The sequence below is a fragment of the Canis aureus genome, chromosome 26 (assembly GCF_053574225.1).
Source record: "Canis aureus isolate CA01 chromosome 26, VMU_Caureus_v.1.0, whole genome shotgun sequence".
Classification (NCBI taxonomy): Eukaryota; Metazoa; Chordata; class Mammalia; order Carnivora; family Canidae; genus Canis; species Canis aureus.
In genome coordinates this window covers 22,345,907-22,362,984 of record NC_135636.1, presented here as the reverse complement: position 1 = coordinate 22,362,984, position 17,078 = coordinate 22,345,907, and the positions used below count along the sequence as shown (strand labels likewise).

Genomic DNA, 17,078 nt, shown 5'->3' with positions numbered 1-17,078 from the left:
CTGATCTACTCTCTATAAGCTAGAGAATCAGGTACTCTGATGTCCAAGAACAGGAGAGGATGGATGTCCCAGTTCAAGAACAGAGGAAGAATTTGCCCTTTCTTCTTTTTTTTGCATTTGGGCCCATCCACATTGATGAAGGTGGTCTCTTAGTCTACAGAACTTAAAACTAAATCTCTTCTGGGGGCACCTGGGTGGCTCATTCTGTTAAGGGTCTGACTTGATTTTGGCTCAGGTTGTGATCGTAGGGTCCTGCAGTCAAGCTCCATGCACAGCTTCAGAATCTCTCTCCCTCTGCCCCTCCCCTCGATCCCCTCCTTCCACCTAAAAAGAAAGAAAGAAAGAAAGAAAGAAAGAAAGAAAGAAAGAAAGAAAGAAAGAAAGAAAAGCGAGAGAGAAAGAAAGAAAAGCGAGAGAGAAAGAGAGAAAGAGAAAGAAAGAGAGAGAGAGAGAGAGAGAAAGAAAGAAAGAAAGAAAGAAAGAAAGAAAGAAAGAAAGAAAGAAAATAAAAGAAAACAACTAATCTCTTCCAGAAATACCCACACAGTCACACCCAAAAATCTTGTTTTACCAGCTATCACAAGGCATCCCTTAGCTGGGTTAGTTGACAAAATTAACCATCACACTGAACTCTCTTATTAGTTTGTAATTGATTATCTTGGACTTTTCTAGGTAAACATTCACACTGTCCTTAAAAATTATGATAAAATCCTCTTTCTTATTTATACTTCTTAATCTTACTCTTTTATTATATATTGAAATTTTCTAGAGCAATATTGCATTATAATGATAACAAGCTTGGTCTTATCTTGTTCTTCAAGTTAATTGAAATGTCTGGATTATTTTATCTTTAAATATGAGTTGGGCTGTTTGCATGAGGCTTGGGATGATGTTAATATCTAAGAAGGTTATTCTTTAGCATAGTGAATAAACTTCCATCTTGTCTCAAATTATTCAGGACTGACTTTAATTTGACCAAACACTTGTTTGGCATCTATGAAGACACCTATGTTTTTCTCCGGTGATGTGTTAAATTATATTAATGGATTTTCTATTATTAAAATATACTTGCACTTCCAGAATGCCAACACTGGATTAGTTCTGAATGAGTGTCTAGATTAGAAGTACCAGAGGTTTATTCAGAATGCTTGCATCTATTCATATACAAGATTGGTTTCTAACTTTTATGATGTCATCTTGGCTGTGTTTTAACATCAAAGTTGTTATAGTTTCACATGATAAATTGGGAGACTTATAGCATTTTTACATGCCTGGAAACAAGTTATACCAGATAAAAATTATCTACTCCTTTAGAGAAATACTGGACCATAAAACTTTTTGTAATGATGTAAATGTTCTATATCAATGTTGTCCAATATGGCAATCACTAGCCACAAATGGCTGTTGAGCACTTGAAAAGTGGCTAGTGCCACTAAGAAGCTGAGTTTTAAATTTTATTTAGTTTTAATTCACTTAAAGGTAAATGGCTACACATGAGTTGTCACTTCTCATATTGGACAACAGAACTTTAGAGTTTGAACAAAAATAGCCTATGAAACCATATGTACCCAATACCTATCTTTTTTTTTCTTTCTTTCTTCCTTGCTTTCTTTCTTTCTTTGTTTCTTTCAGTAGAGGGGAGCAAAGGGAAAGGGAGAGAGAATGTTAGGCAGGCTCCACACTGCTGCAATGCCTGATGCAGGGCTCCATCTCACAACCCCAAGATCAGGACCTGAGCCTAAACCAAGAATCAGAAGCCTAATTCACTGAGCGACTCAGGCACCTCAATCTTTCTTAATGTATTACTCTGGAAGCTGTTTCCATTTGTCCCATGGTTATAATCCTGACTTTTTTATTCTGTAAAACAGTTCTGGCAATGATAATTTTCAATTGTTTTAGAAAAGTTCCCATCTGAAATGTCAAATTCATCACTTAAGAGTTGAATATCATTTTCCTTACAGTGGTTTTAATCTCATCTGTATCTTCTGTAATACATCCATTCTTGTTATTGTTATATATTTGCATTTTCTCAATTAAACTTGTCAGAGTTTTCCTCTCTCATGGGATCTCAAACTCAGATGCCTGAGTGTTAGCCAAATAAGTGCCCTTTCTCCTACTGGTGGCTAATTCCTCCCCTGTCCCCTGCAACCCAACCCACCCCCCTTCTCAGGAATCTCATGCTATCACACATCCTCTTCTCCATCCCTAACCTTTCTTCTTTTCTACTGAATTCTTCCGCTAACATTTAAACATGTTCTAATCTCTTGGGTTTTCTCTCTTTCCAGCTATCACTTGATCTTGCTTCCATCAACCACTTAGTGGCCGTATTAGTTATCTATTGCCCCATAACAAATTACCCTCAAATTCAGCAGCTTACAACAACCATTTATTATCTATCCAGGAATCTAGAAAGAGCTTAGTTGGATGGGTCTGGTTTAGAGTTTCTCATGAGAATACAGTCCAGATGTTGGCTGGGGCTGTTGTCACTGAAGGTTTGCTGGAGAAGAACAATCCTCACATGGCCATTGGTACAAGGGCCTCAGTTTCTCCCCTCATGGGCCTCTGCATAGGGTTGGTTATGACATGGCAGCTTGACTACTCCAGAGAGAGTGACCTGAGAGAGAGAAAGAACATCCTAGACAGAGTTATAGCATCTTTATAAACTAACCTCGGAAGTGACAATCACTTCTACCATATTCCATTGGGTACACAGATCCACCCTGATACAATGTGAATACCAGCAGGCAGGGATCTTTAGGGCCATCTTGGAGGGTGGACCCATTTTTTTTCTAATTACTCTCTCTTGATGCTAGGTTTTTTTCACCTAGATCAAGAAAGCTTTCTTCTATTTTGTGTTCTGATATCTCATTATTGCATCCAACCTTCTTCATGATCACCAAGCATCTGATTCGGGACTTCTTTCCTCCCTCCTCAGTATCCATTACTTTATTTTTTTTGTCATCCTTTTTATCCTACACCTTTTCCTCTACATTCTGGGAAACTTTCTCAAGTTTTCTCCCCACATCACTGACTTGATTTTATGCAGGTTAGATTCTGTTTTACTAATTTTTTGAAGATTTAAATTCTGTAACTAAACTCTTCCTTATTTTTAAATCTCTATTTATGACTGCTCATCACCCACTACCTTACTGTCTTGGCTACATTAACTCCCACAATTCATCTTTTACTTAAAGTCCATACATTAATTATATTGAAAACACACTGCAGGTGCTCTCTAGAACTTGCTCCTCCTCTCTAGAACTCTCTCCTCTGAATCTTGACTCTCCATCTCCTAGCTATAAAGTATTCTTAGCTGCCATATGATTTTTTTGGAGTTTGTTTTATTTTGCTTTACTAATGTTTGAATGAATAAAAGGTAGTCTAATTCTGGTGCTTGGACTCTAGATAAGGAAAATATTTTTCCTCCTATGAGCTCTTAGTATCTTTCTCTCAGTTCTTAAGGTAGAGAGCCAGTTGATATAAACTTGCATTTCCATTTTTACAATCCAGCCACCTGGCAAGAGAGAGAAGGAAAGCAGACCCATGTTCTCTAACCAAGGGAATTTAATCTGTGTCTTCTCAGTGGGGGCAAAACTACTATCCCATAAGCTAACTCTTTGTTTCTATTTTGCATTAAATGTGACTGTGCAGTAAAGAATTTGATCTTGCATGAAATGAGGTCTGGCCTTTGCCTCAGCTTCTTCAAATCTGTGCCATATTTAATAGAAGTATCTTTGTTTAAGGTAGGGACTGGTTGCACTGTATCTTAAAATGGGCCTTGGCACATTCAACAGTCTTAAGGTAGGGGCTGGCCATGACAGAAAAACCAACCACATAATTTAGGGTGAGTGCTTTAGGGCATGTGATATCAGTTCACCTGGAGACTGAATTCAACCACATTGGCAATCAATGCATTAATCCTGCCTATGTGATGAAGTCCCAGTAAAAACTGGACACTGATGCTCTGGTATGCTTCCCTGAGTAACAATGCTCTGTGAGCATGGTCACACATCAACACTGGGTAGGTAACTTGACTTCATGGGAAGAGGACAACAGAAGCTTCCCATTTGGAACCCTCTCAGATCTGCACTGTCTGCTTCCTCTCTTCACTGATTTTTTTAAATATTTTATTTATTTATTCATGAGAGAGAGAGAGGCAGAGACACAGGCAGAGGGAGAAGCAGGCTCCATGCAGGGACCCCGATGTGGGACTCGATCCCGGATCTCCAGGATCAGGTCCTGGGCCGAAGGCGGCGCTAAACCGCTAAGCCACCTGGGCTGCCCCTCTTCACTGATTTTAATCTGTGTCCTTTCCCTGTAATAAGCCATAACCATGAGTATAATAGCTTTCAGTGAGTTCCAAAAGTCTTTCTAATTAGTTACCAAGACTGAGGGTGGTCTGGAGGAACCCTCAAACTTACAGTTGGTGTCAGAAACCATAGTGGTCTTGTGGAGAGACTGTCTTCAAACTTTGTAGTTTGGCTAATTCCGGGTAGTGGACTATGCCAGGTTCCAGCTAGGGCTGTACCCTACTCTTTCCTGAGGCCCCTGCTTTATGTTGGCTGAAGTCAACTCTACAAGTGCTGAGCAAAAGTCAGCTCAGGTGTTGAAAGCGTCTCATTTGTCCCTGACATCCTTGCTTATAAGCTTTATCATTTGAGTTAGAGGGTTCCATCTGGGTCTCATCCACGTACCAGAAGTGAGATAGTCTACTCTTGGTCTCTTCAATGTTGCCCTATATGTACCACATGTAGCACATATTCCTTGAATTCTCTGGCATGGGATTCTCTCCTCTTATTGCTGAGATTATCTATCCCCACTGCCAACTTTTCATACTCAATTGGTCACTTTAGACACACAATGGATTGTTGGGTGGTAAGAAAGGAGTCATATAGTGAAAGGAATTATACTGCAGTCTCAACAGGAACCAATTGAATAGATATAAAAAAAACTTAACCTAACTTAAAATGTAATTTTTGTTGGAGATGGAGGCCATTGGAAAGCCATACATTTATTTTTAGCCTTATTTAGTCTTATTTTAGACTGAATTTCCCCATCTATCTATCCTCCCCATTCCTGCCCTCCTCCTTCACTGAAAAATGAAGTGGGCCACATCCAATCACCTTTCTTGCCTTTGTAAGGTTCTAGCTCTAAGTGTGAGCTCACCATAGAGACCAGAGTTACCAACAATAGAAAATACTGTGTCCATGACAACCAGAAAATCCAGAGCAGTGGCTGATTTTAACCATCTGGTTCTATCCTTATTCTTTAAATTTCTCTTTTCCTCAAGGGTTATACTAACTGCTTTATGATAAAGGACAGACACACTACTACACAGACAGGCTGATAGGAAAGTATCCACGCTGTCTACTGGAAGAGGTGAGACAAGTGTCGGTGTGTGATAGATCCCATGTGAACAGTTGAGAGGAAAGGGGACAACTTCCTATTAAAGAAATCAGGAAGGCTTTGAACCTTCCTTCTATCTTCAGGATAAAGAGGGAGTTTTGTTGGAGGAGGTCACGTGGGTAGGCATTACAAGGAGATTATCACCAGAAAGCAAAGGTGCAGAGGGGAGAGAAAGGGAAAGCACAGTCATAGAATGACAATGGGCTCACACTGGATTTGTTTAGGGGAGTGGGGGAGATAAGACCAAAAAATGGCTTAGCAACTTATTATGGAGGCTTTTGAACACTCAACTGAAGAGTCTAGACTAATTTCAAAATCAATTGAGGTACTTTATCTCCTTGAGCTACATGCCTGCTTCCCCTGGATAGCACAAATGGTCTTTTTTGTGCCACATCATCTAACACAGTGCCTTGCCTAGTAATGGTCCTCAAATAGTTGTTGATTCCTATTGAAAGCATTAAATAAATAATGAGAAGGCATTAATGGATTCTGAGCAGAATAATAACTGCATAAGGGAAACCAGAACCTACAACAGATTCTATTGCCTTTCATCATTCTTCACTCCTCTACTTACCAAGCTTGGATTTTTATGATTCACCATTATAATCACTCTCTTGCATATACCGTCAACCCTCTGCTGCTCTCTCACTTGGCAAAACCCCAGCCATGGTTTAATCCAACTCTCATCTGCTGATTAACATTTCAATACTTACATGAGAGAAGGAAGAAGAGTTAGTGGCTGAACACACTGGAGTTGGGGCCTGCGTACTAACTCACCCTGCACCGGGGTTTAGCCTGAGGAGCATATCCACAAAGTTTTGCAGTCTTATAATGAACAATTAATCATCTATTCAAGCAACTTTGAGAGAAAACAAACACCAAGCTCCATCATGTAAAGAGCTCAGAAGTCATCATATCCATCTACACAAGAGAAAGCTAGACAAATAGAATATAATCGACTCTTCTTGGGACCATCCGGAAACTGAGGTCACAAGGCAAACCACTATGTTGAACTTTATTTTTTTTTTTTTTTTATGTTGAACTTTAGAGGGACAGATGCATCCAGAACTATAGCTCCTGAGATTCATTTACCTAGAATAGAAGTCATTGGAATCAATGAGCTGGAAGGAGCACTTAAATCATTATTTTGATAAGTGCAGGAATCTGAGTGCAGACTTGTATGAGAGTGAGACATTGGTGGATACCAGCAGTCATGGGGAAGGGGAGGAAACACTATGCCTACATGGGCTCTTATTCCAGGAACCCCATCAGGTTCCCACTGGAATAATTGGAGAAACACCCCCTCCTAGTCTGGATGGGAGAAGGGAAGAGTAAACATCTTCAACCCCCACACCCCCAACAACACTTATCTCAAAGAAGGTCCCAGTCCTAGAGGAAAGAATGCTTTGCCAATAAAAAAAACAAAGATGACAGCAGATTTCTCATCAGAAACCATATGAGCAAAAAAGAATGTAGAGTGAAACCATTAAGGTGTTGAAAGAAATTGCCAATCTAGAATTTTATATCCAGAGAAATTACAAAGGTGAAGGAGAAGTAAGTTTCCTCAGACAAACAAAAACTGGGCAATTCATTGCAACAAGAAATATTAAGTTCTTGAGGCAGAAAATAATTTAAGTCAGAAACTTGAATCTACATAAAAAAAATTAAAAACAAATAAGAGCATCAGAGAAAGAATAAAAATAAGATAAAATATTTTATGTTTTCATTTTTAATTGCCCTAAAAGACAACTGTTTAAAACAATAACAGTAACAATGTATTCTGTGCTTATAAAGAAGTGAAATGGATGATATTAGTATCATAGGAATGGGAGAATGTTATGAGATGCCTGAACTATAGGGAGCCCTGGAAGGAGAAGCAGAGGTGGTTGTATTCTGGGGAAACAGCCCTTTCAGTTTTATTAGCATTTCTGTAACATGGCTGATCCCAGCAGATGTGTCCTCTGAATCACTTTTCCAGATGGCCCCTGACCCAGGAGGCAGATGGGGCCCCCAGAAAGCTCCTGGGTCCTTGCAAAAGAACATTTGTGTTGGCCTGTCCCTCCATGCTACACTGACAGGTCAGACTCATTATTTGAGCTCACACAGCAGACCCCTAAACATAACACACTACCAGAATTCTGGAGTATCTTTGAAACCCCTCATGTATGTTACATCCTGCAGTTAGGCTGTGTTCCAAGTCTGTTTCTCATTTCCCTTCTAATCAGGTGCGATGTTTTCATCATCTCATTTTCCAGATGGCAGTTGCTCTCCTTTGGGTACTGGCACAGAGGATAAATTTGCAAAGCTCTCCCAGAATAAAGAGAAAAACAACAAAGAGATGAGGGGCACCCGAGTGGCTTAGCCGGTTAAGCATCTGCCTTCTGCTCAGGTCACGATCCCAGGGTCCTGGGATCGAGCCCCACATCAGGCTCTCTGCCCCTCCCCCTACTCGTGCTCTCTCTCTCTCTGAAATAAATAAATAAAATCTTTAAAAAACAACAACAAAGAGATTTAAAAGGGAGAAAAGATGACATATAAAAATACAGTGACCTGAGATCAAAACCTGAGACTAGAAAATATTCCGCAGTGAGAAGTGAGAACAATTAGACTGGGACTAGTGATCAGAGGCATAGTTGAGGGAAACTGTCCTGAGATGGAATAAAATAAATCTGAATATTCTGATTAAAAGAACTAGTCTATTATTGAAGGAACCATCAGTGAGCTCCATACCTAGGACACCCTGGCAGAATTATATTTACCTTATAAAAAACAACTAACTTTTCATTATGGAAAGTATAAAGAATATTCAAATATATCCTTGGAAAATGCAGATTAGCAAAGGGAAGAGAGTAAAAATCATCTATTGTACCACTACCCAGAGAAAAACTTTCTGGTACATTTCTTCACAGTTCTAATTAATGTGCATATCATTTTTTACTTAGTTGTGATTTATATGTTATACACGGATTTGTATTTTCTATTCTTTTAAGACACTTTTTTAAATTAACAAATTAATACATATTAATGACAAAGATTGAAAACTGGGGGGGAAATATGTAGAAGGAAAAAGTAACCCAGACTCTACCCAGATTTAACCACAATTAATGTTGGGATGCCTGTCCTTGCAGCCTTGCAGCCTTTTTATCTATACCTTCTTACATAGTTATATTTACACTGTGAGCTGGAAGTGTAATCTAATTCTTAAACACAGTTAACATAAAGCATTTCAGAGATTCCAGATGGTAAATGAGACGAAGGGCTTACTGATGGGATAAAAGATTTGCCACAAGATGATTTAGTCATCTTTCCTAATCAAAAAACCCCCAAATACTCAGATCATTCGGGGTGAGTTTGAAAAAGGCAAAAGCCCTTTGGGAAAAATGTAGTGACTCATATTCATCTGTGAGGCTTAAATAGTTTGGCCACTACAAGCAACTCTGGATTATAAAAGCACACTATTGTTTTGAGTTCCATAGAATAACAGAGCTTGGGTACATTTTCTGGTTCTGGGAAGCCACAGAAGTAAAAAGAAAGAAGAAGAAGAAGAGGAAGAAGAGGAAGAAGAAGAAGAAGAAGAAGAAGAAGAAGAAGAAGAAGAAGAAAGAGGAGGAGGAGGAGGAGATTTAGAAGAAGAAGAATCAGGAAGGACTAGGCTTTATGACTAAAACAGACCCCACATCATCCAACAAGAATTCAGACTGGAGTCCAGGCTGAAGAAGTTCTTGTGTCCTGCAACATCCTTGGCAGGGGGTGAGGTACAGAATGGAGACATGCTCCAGGGCAAAGTCATAACCTTCAACACTCCCACTGTGAAAATGAGAGCAATGGAGAGATTACCTATGCACTCAGCTCAACAACATCATAAAGTGAATTGAAATGACAGGTGACTAAATATTTAAAAAGTAACTCATTGATACAATGAAAAATCTGTGAACTGATAGATCCACCCAAGAAATGGTTTCCCAACTCTGAATCATCTTTATTTCCATCAGTGAACAAACATGCTGATGAATTAATCTTCCCTAGACCCCACATCTATCCCCTTCCCCAGCTACTGCCCCCTCCTCTGCTCTCCTCTACAAGGAAACGCCTCGGAAGACATTCACCCTGCATCTCTAGCTCATCCCCTCCTCTCTAATGAGCCTGCTCCCATAGTTTGGTCCTTACCTGTCTTCCCAACAGCTGTTATCAGGGTTTATCCAGGTATCCTCGGTCAAGGCCATGTTGTCAAAGCAAACAGCCATTTCTCAGACCTCATTCACTCTACTTCTCAGTGGCATTTGGCACAGCTGACCCCTTCCTGTTTCCTGAAACACTATTTTCCCTTGGCTTTGAGAGATCTCCCTTTGGTTTTTCCTTCTCCTCATCTCCTTGAACCCAATCTTCTCCAAGACTCAATTCCCAGACACTCACTCCTTTGGTGGCCTCATCCAGTCTTATATCTATAAATATCATCTATCTACATGCTGACAACTTCTGCATTTACATACCCAGACTGGATCTCTCTTTTGAACTCCAGATGTGGACCTCCACCTGCTCACTGGACATCTCTGTCTGGTTGTCTAATGAGCATTTTTTTAAGATTATTTATTTTAGAGAGAGAGGGAGAAAGCATGAGTGTGAGGGGAGTAGCAGAGGGAGAGAGAGAGACTCACAAGCAGACTCCGCTCTGGGCACAGAGCCCAACTTGGGGCTCGATCTCAAAACCCTGAGATCATGACGAGTCAAAATCACAAGTCAGATGTTTAACTGACTGAACCACTCAAGTGCCTCTCCAATGGGCATTTCAAGTGTAACACGTCCAAACCTGAACTCCCAAATCATCACCCTGATGGCCCCCAAGCCTGCTTCTCCCTCAGTGTCTCCATATTAGAAAATGGCAGCAATGTTCTTCCCCAAGTGTCAGGACAAAACTCCTGCGGTCATCCTTGACTCACTTTTTTCTTTAACACTAAATCTACTGCCTCTGTGACTCCTATTGGTTCTACTTTAAAGTTATACCCACAATTCTACAACTTCTGTCTTCCTCTACCACCTTCACCCCAGTTTTGGTTGCCATCTTTTCTCACCTTACCCCTCCAGCCTGTTCACCACACAGCAGTCATAAAACACAAGTCATATCATGTGTCTCCTCTGCTCAAAATCCTCAATAGTTTCCTGTCTCCTTCAGAGTGAAAGCCAAAATCCTTATAGTAGTTCTGCATGCTCTGGTTCCTGTAACCCTTCCCAACCCTCTCCCTTACCCTTTATCTTTGACCTCATCTTTGACTCCACCTTGACTCAGTGGTATCTATGTTATTCCTCAGAAATATAAGGCAGGCTGCTACCTCAGGGTCTTTGTACTTGCTGTTCTCTCTGCTGGAATACTCTTCTTTCACGTCCTTCAAATTAATTTCTCCCATGAATCCCTCCCAATCAACACCTATAAAGTAGCACCCCTCTGTGGTTCCTTTCCCCCTCTCTCCCCATCTCCTAACACTCCCTGTGGATCCTGCACTTCAGCCATATAGACATCTTGCTTCCCCTCCAGCCTAGAACCTTCCTGTTCAGGGCTCTTCCTCTTTCCTAGGCCCTGTGCAATCTTCCCCTAGATTACCACATGGCCCATCTCTCTCACATTTTTCAGGTCACCACTCAAATGTCATCCTAGAGAGAAGAATTTCCCCACCGTTTTAATTCTAGACTGCAATCCCCAAAGGATAGGAACTTTATCTGTTTTGTTCACTGTTGTATCCTTAGAATTAAGAATAGTGATCAATAAATATTGTTGAATTCGTATGATCTAATGAATACAGAAAAAAATAGAATATATTTCTACTCATCAGATATACTTTAAAAAACATATGTCTCTTAGAACAAGATTTTAGTAAATAGATATTTAGTCAGCTTAGGCCACTGTAACAAAATACTATAAACTGAGTGGCTTAACAGAAATTCATTTTTTCACAGTTCTGGAAGCTGGAAGTCAGAGATCAGGGTGCCATTATGGCTGGGTTCTAGTGAGAGCTCTCTTTGTGGGTTGCAGATGGCTGCTTTCTTGCTGTATGGTCACATGGCCTTTTCTTGGTGGCTGCTCTTGAAGAGAGAGATCTTCTCTTTTCTTCTCTTCTCTTCTCTTCTCTTCTCTTCTCTTCTCTTCTCTTCTCTTCTCTATCTCTTCTTAAAGGGCTGAGCTACCATGAGGTCCCACTCTCAAGACAGCATCTAAACTATCTCCCGAAGGCCCTGCCTCTACCATCACATTGGAGGTTAAGGCTTCAACATATATGAATTTGGCGGACATGAACATTCCATCCATAGCAGAAATGTTTTTAAAAGACTGAATTTATCATTTGATGAAATGATCCTTCAGTAAATGAACTGGCTTTCAGTAAATTCGCTGTTCCCTGTTCTTGGGGGTGGGAAACACAAAGGCAAATCTTAGGCTCTCCCACTCAAGTAAAATCATGAAAAGAAATAAATATATGAAATCAGAAATTTTTTAAAGGGATATAATGATGGCAATTGAAAAAATAGAAAAAAAACTTCCAGAAAGATGGCTGTCAGAATGTACACCTACATCCTCTCTGAAATTCAAGAAAATTCACAAAGAGAATAAAAAATGGAGAAGAAAACTCCATCTAAGGAGAAACCAAGGCATAGTCATAACCCCACCCCAAAGGTCTCTCCAATGTATGCAGAGTGTTTTGCAGAGTGTGTTTGCAGAGTGAAGACCTGTAGGCCCCTCTCTCCAGTCTGCCCAATGCGTGAGCACATTCCAGAGGGGGAGAAAAGGCAGACAGTATTTTCATCTGAGAGATGACCACTACATGTTCCTATAAGGCTTTTCATGGGAGAGAAGGTCACTGACATGGGGGCTCATTTAGAGAGAGTAGCTAGTGGACAGGTGGCTTTCCTGCTTGCTTCTTTTTTTCTAACATGTTATTGCATACACCATTGATAAGGAACCAGTGGGAATTGTGCTAGCCCCAGTGGCCAACTTTCTCCCTCTCCTTATCAGTGTTACTTTTGGTGCAACTTTCTGGGGGCTCTGGCCCCAAAATGATTAAGGTCCTATTTTCAGAGATTTGAAGGGAGTAAGATATGACCAAGAATACCACATCCAGCTACAGATTCTGTTTGCAAGTAAAAGCAGCAGAATGGCATCCTTAATTACAGAAGAATTAAAGGTGCTATCACCCCAAAAACTTCCCAGAAAACTTAAAGATATAATAATGATGAACCAAATAACTCACCAAAGGAAAAAGTCTGGAGTTAAACATAAAAGTCTCTTAAAATCTCTTCTGTGGGACACCTGGGTGTCTCAGTGGTTGAGCATCTGCCTTTGGCTCAGGTCGTGATCCCAGGGACCTGGGATCAAGCCCCTCATCGGACTCCCCGTGGGAATCTGCTTCTCCCTCTGCCTACGTCTCTGCCTCTCTCTCTCTCTCTCTCTCTCTGTGTCTCTCATGAATAAATGAAATCTTTAAAAAATATCTCTTCTGTGTTTCTCCTCTGGAAACAATTTAACTGCTACAATTCCCCAAAATGTCAAAATAAGTAATCAATAATAATAGTTCAGTGCCAAAGTTAAGTTCAATAATATGGCAGCAAGGAAAGTCATATTGGAGTGCCTAGGTGGTTCAGTCGGTTGAGTGTCCAACTCTTTTTTTTTTTTTTAATTTTTATTTATTTATGATAGTCACAGAGAGAGAGAGAGAGAGAGAGAGAGGCAGAGACATAGGCAGAGGGAGAAGCAGGCTCCATGCACCGGGAGCCTGATGTGGGATTCGATCCGGGGTCTCCAGGATTGCGCCCTGGGCCAAAGGCAGGCGCCAAACCGCTGCGCCACCCAGGGATCCCCTGAGTGTCCAACTCTTGATTTAGGCTCAGGTCATGATCTCAGCATCCTGGGAATCGAGCCCTTCGAGCCTTTGTCATCTCTGCACTCAACAGGAGTCTCCTAAATAATAATAATAAAAATAAAATAAAATAAAATAAAAAATAAAAAAAGCAAGGAGTCTCCTTAAGGATTATCTCTCCTCCTCTCCTTCTGCCCCTTGCGTGTTCTCTCTCTCTCAAAATAAATAAATAATAAATAAATAAATAAATCTCAAAAAAAAAGTAAAATTGAAGGGTCAAGGGGAATGTGGATGATAAGATTGCTCATGTCATTGTCACAGAGGGCAACAACACATTCTTCTGTTGTTTTTTTTAAGATTTTATTTATTTATTCATGAGAGACACAGAAAGGCAGAGACACAGGCAGAGGGAGAAGCAAGCTCCATGCAGGAAGCCCGACGTGGGACTCGATCCCGGGTCTCCAGGATCACGCCCCGGCCCGAAGGTGGAGCAAACCACTGGGACACCCAGGCTGCCCCTGTTTTAAAATATCTTAAATCTCTCTCTTTCTGTGTGTGTCTCTCAAAGTAAATGAATAAAATCTTTAAAAAAAAAAATTTTAAACAAAGATATTTAAAAGTATATAAACAACCACCAGTGGAAGTAAAATCAGACTTTCGTTTTTCAAAATAATGAAGAGGGAGAGGACAAAAGGTAAAACAAAGAAAGTACAACAACAGAGCAAAGTGTAGGGAAAAAATTTAGTGTGCTGTTGTCCAGGAACTACCTGTCTTCCCCCCAATACCCACTTCAAAGCTAGACTCAGTACTTTGTTGATTCACCAAGAACCAAATGCTCTCTGCAGAGCTTTGGCAAGTAATAGATCATAGTGAAGACTTTGGGGGAAGACGGAAGGGAGCTTGCACCACACCCTACACAGCAAAGAACCTAATGCAATTTTTGTTAAGTAAGACACTTCTTTTCACAGCCAAAATCTCTCTTGGGAGAGATGCCTGGGTGGCTCAGTGGTGGAGCATCTGCCTTCAGCTCACGTGTGTAGCTCAGGGCATGATCCCAGGGTCCTGGGACTGAGTCCTGCCCCGGGGTCCCCTCCAGGGAGCCTGCTTCTCCCTCTGCCTATGTCTCTGCCTCTCTTTGTGTATCTCTCATGAATAAATAAAATCTTTTAAAAAACAAAAACAGAAACCTCTTGGGCTCCCAACTCCCAGATTTTATACATTCTCAGCACTGTGTAGCATAAAGGAATGAAATATCAACATAGCTACATGGATAAATCTCAGAAACAGTGTGGTAAGTGAAAGAAGTAAAAAAAAAAAAAAAGTAGCTGCTACATGATTTCAACCATGTAGGAAAATCAAAACTGTAGTGATAGATCAGTGGTCACCTGGGGTTCAGAAAAGGAAGAGAATCCAGTGCAAAGTGCCCAGGAAAATTTCTTAGAGTTATGGTCTCCTCTAAATCTTGGTGGTGGCATTTACAGGATCACATACAAAGTTCACTGAAACTACACAAAATCAGTGAATTATAAAGTATGTGAGTAATACCTCAGGAAAGAAAAGAACTTTTCTTTCTCAGATTACCTAGAAAATAAAACTGTTACATACCAAAATTTGCAGACTATACATAATGCTTTCATTTCTAACAGAAAGCATAAAAATAAGTTAGGCATCAATGTAAGAGTCTGACAAAAAAAAAAAATCAAGAGAAAGTAATTAAAATGGTAAAAGCTTGAAATTCATTTGAAAAAAGAACCAAAAGTAAGTCCAGTTAGTTACCAAACACACACACACACACAAATCTCCTAGTTAACAGAATCATCCAAAACGAGAGAGAGGAAGCACAAAAATACAAAATAAGAACTAAGATTGAAGAAGAACCAATGATTGAAAGCAGACCAAGAACCAAGAAAGTGTGGAAAGTTGTCCAAGATTTACCAACAAAGAAATGCCAACCCTGTCACCTCCAAGAGTGAATTCATTCCTTTCTCTTGCTAATTAGTTTCTTGCAGCAAAATCCCTACTCTGAAACTTGCCAAGACCAGAACAAAAAAAGAAATTTGCACCCCAGGCACTCATAGGAATATTGAAACACACTTCCAACAGTTAAATATTAGCAAATGAAATCCAGCAGTCATTCAAACAATAGCATGTTATTTGTTCAATGGTTTTGTGTTTGGAAATTTATTTTAAGTCATATGTTGATAAATAAAACAAACAACAAAATAGTATTTGATGAAATCCAATATTCATTCATGTTTTTTTAATCTTTAGTAAAATGGTAGAAGATGGGTATTTTCCACCAAATGACCCATAGCACCAAGCTTAATGATACCATCCTGGAAGCTGCCCCAGTTAGATGTGGGAAAAAGCAAGGATAGCTATTGTTCTTTATTCACCATGGTTCTAAAAGCCTGACTCAATCCAATTAAAGAAGAGAATGAAAAGCACAGTCCACAGAGAAGGAGCCCCTAGTGTCATAATTTGTGGATGCTAAGATTGTATTCTTGAAATTTGAAAGCATCAACTGAAACATTTTTTTTTTAACTGAAACATTTTTTAGAAACAATCGGAAAACTTAGTAAAGTGACAGTTTATGAAATTAACATACAAAAAACAAAGGCTTAGTGCACCTGGGTGGCTCAGTCAGTTAAGCTTCTGCCTTCCGCTGAGGTCATGACCTCAGGGTTCTGGGATGGAGCTCCACATCGGGCTCCCTGCTCAGCGAGGAGTCTGCTTCTCTCTCGCCCACTGCTCCTCCTCCCTCTCTGCCCATGCCCCCTCCCGAATAAATAAATAAAATCTTAAAAAAAAACCCAAGGCTTTTCTATAATTAAACAGAAACCAGTTAAAAAGAAAATGAAGAAATATTGCAATCATGATAGTTATAAAAACAAATATAATTTATAAGAACATACTTTTTTTTGAAGTATAGTTGACATACAATGTTATATTACTTTTAAATGTACAGCATAGTGACTTGACAATTCTATACATTACATACACAATAACTCCATGATAGGTGTAAATACCATAAGCCTGTGGTTATATAGTCAAACTAAGACAAAGGACACAAGCATATACAATGGGGAAAAGACAGTCTGTTCAATAAGTGGTGTTGGGAAAACTGGACAGCTACATGCAAAAGAATAAAACTGGACCACTTTCTTCTACCATACACAAGAATAGACTCAAAAGGGAGTAAGGACTTAAATATGAGACCTGAAACCATAAAACTCCTAAAAGAAAACCTAGGCACTCATCTCTTGGACATGGGCCTTGGCAATATTTTTTGGATTTGTCTCCTGAGGCAAGAGAAACAAAAGCAAGAAGGAACTCTTGGGACTACATCAAACTAAAAAGCTTTTGCACAGTGAAAGAAACCAACAAAACAAAAAAGCAACCTATTGAATGAGAGAAGGTATTTGCAAATGATATATATGGACATATTCTTGGTTAGAAATGTACATGATCAGGGAATCTGGATGGCTCAGTTGGTTAAGCAACTGCCTTCCACTTAGGTCATGATCCTAGGGTTCTGGGATCAAGCTCCACAGTGGGGCTCCCTGCTCAGCAGGGAGTCTACTTCTACTTCTCCCTCTGCCCCTCTCCCTTGCTCATGCTCTCATTCTCTCAAATAAATAAAAAAAATATTTTTAAAAAAGAAATGTACATGATCCATATAAAAGTAACTATAAAAAAAATCAAAGAAGCATAAATGATTTGAATAAATAATAGCATCAATAATAATAATAATAACCAACATTTTGTAATTATAGTGTAGGTCCCTATAAGGCTCTACTGGGAGTTGTCGCTGGTAATCCTCCCAGTAAC

The 17,078-nt window shown here is 39.8% G+C and overlaps 2 long non-coding RNA genes across 5 annotated transcripts in view; one reads left to right on the top strand and one right to left on the bottom strand.

Moving 5' to 3' along the window:
* Window positions 1-2,364: 2,364 nt before the first annotated feature.
* On the bottom strand, window positions 2,365-5,440 carry LOC144298013 (uncharacterized). The gene is made up of 2 exons (XR_013365008.1): window positions 4,422-5,440; window positions 2,365-2,614 (listed from the first exon to the last, which is right to left on the bottom strand). It is a non-coding gene; the product is annotated as an uncharacterized LOC144298013 (long non-coding RNA).
* Window positions 5,191-17,078, top strand: part of LOC144298014 (uncharacterized) — a 27,886-nt gene continuing 15,998 nt past the window's right edge. For all 4 annotated transcript variants that reach the window (XR_013365012.1, XR_013365009.1, XR_013365011.1 and 1 more), the window contains exon 1: window positions 5,191-5,379. This is a non-coding gene — a long non-coding RNA (uncharacterized LOC144298014). The remainder of the gene's footprint in view (window positions 5,380-17,078) is intronic.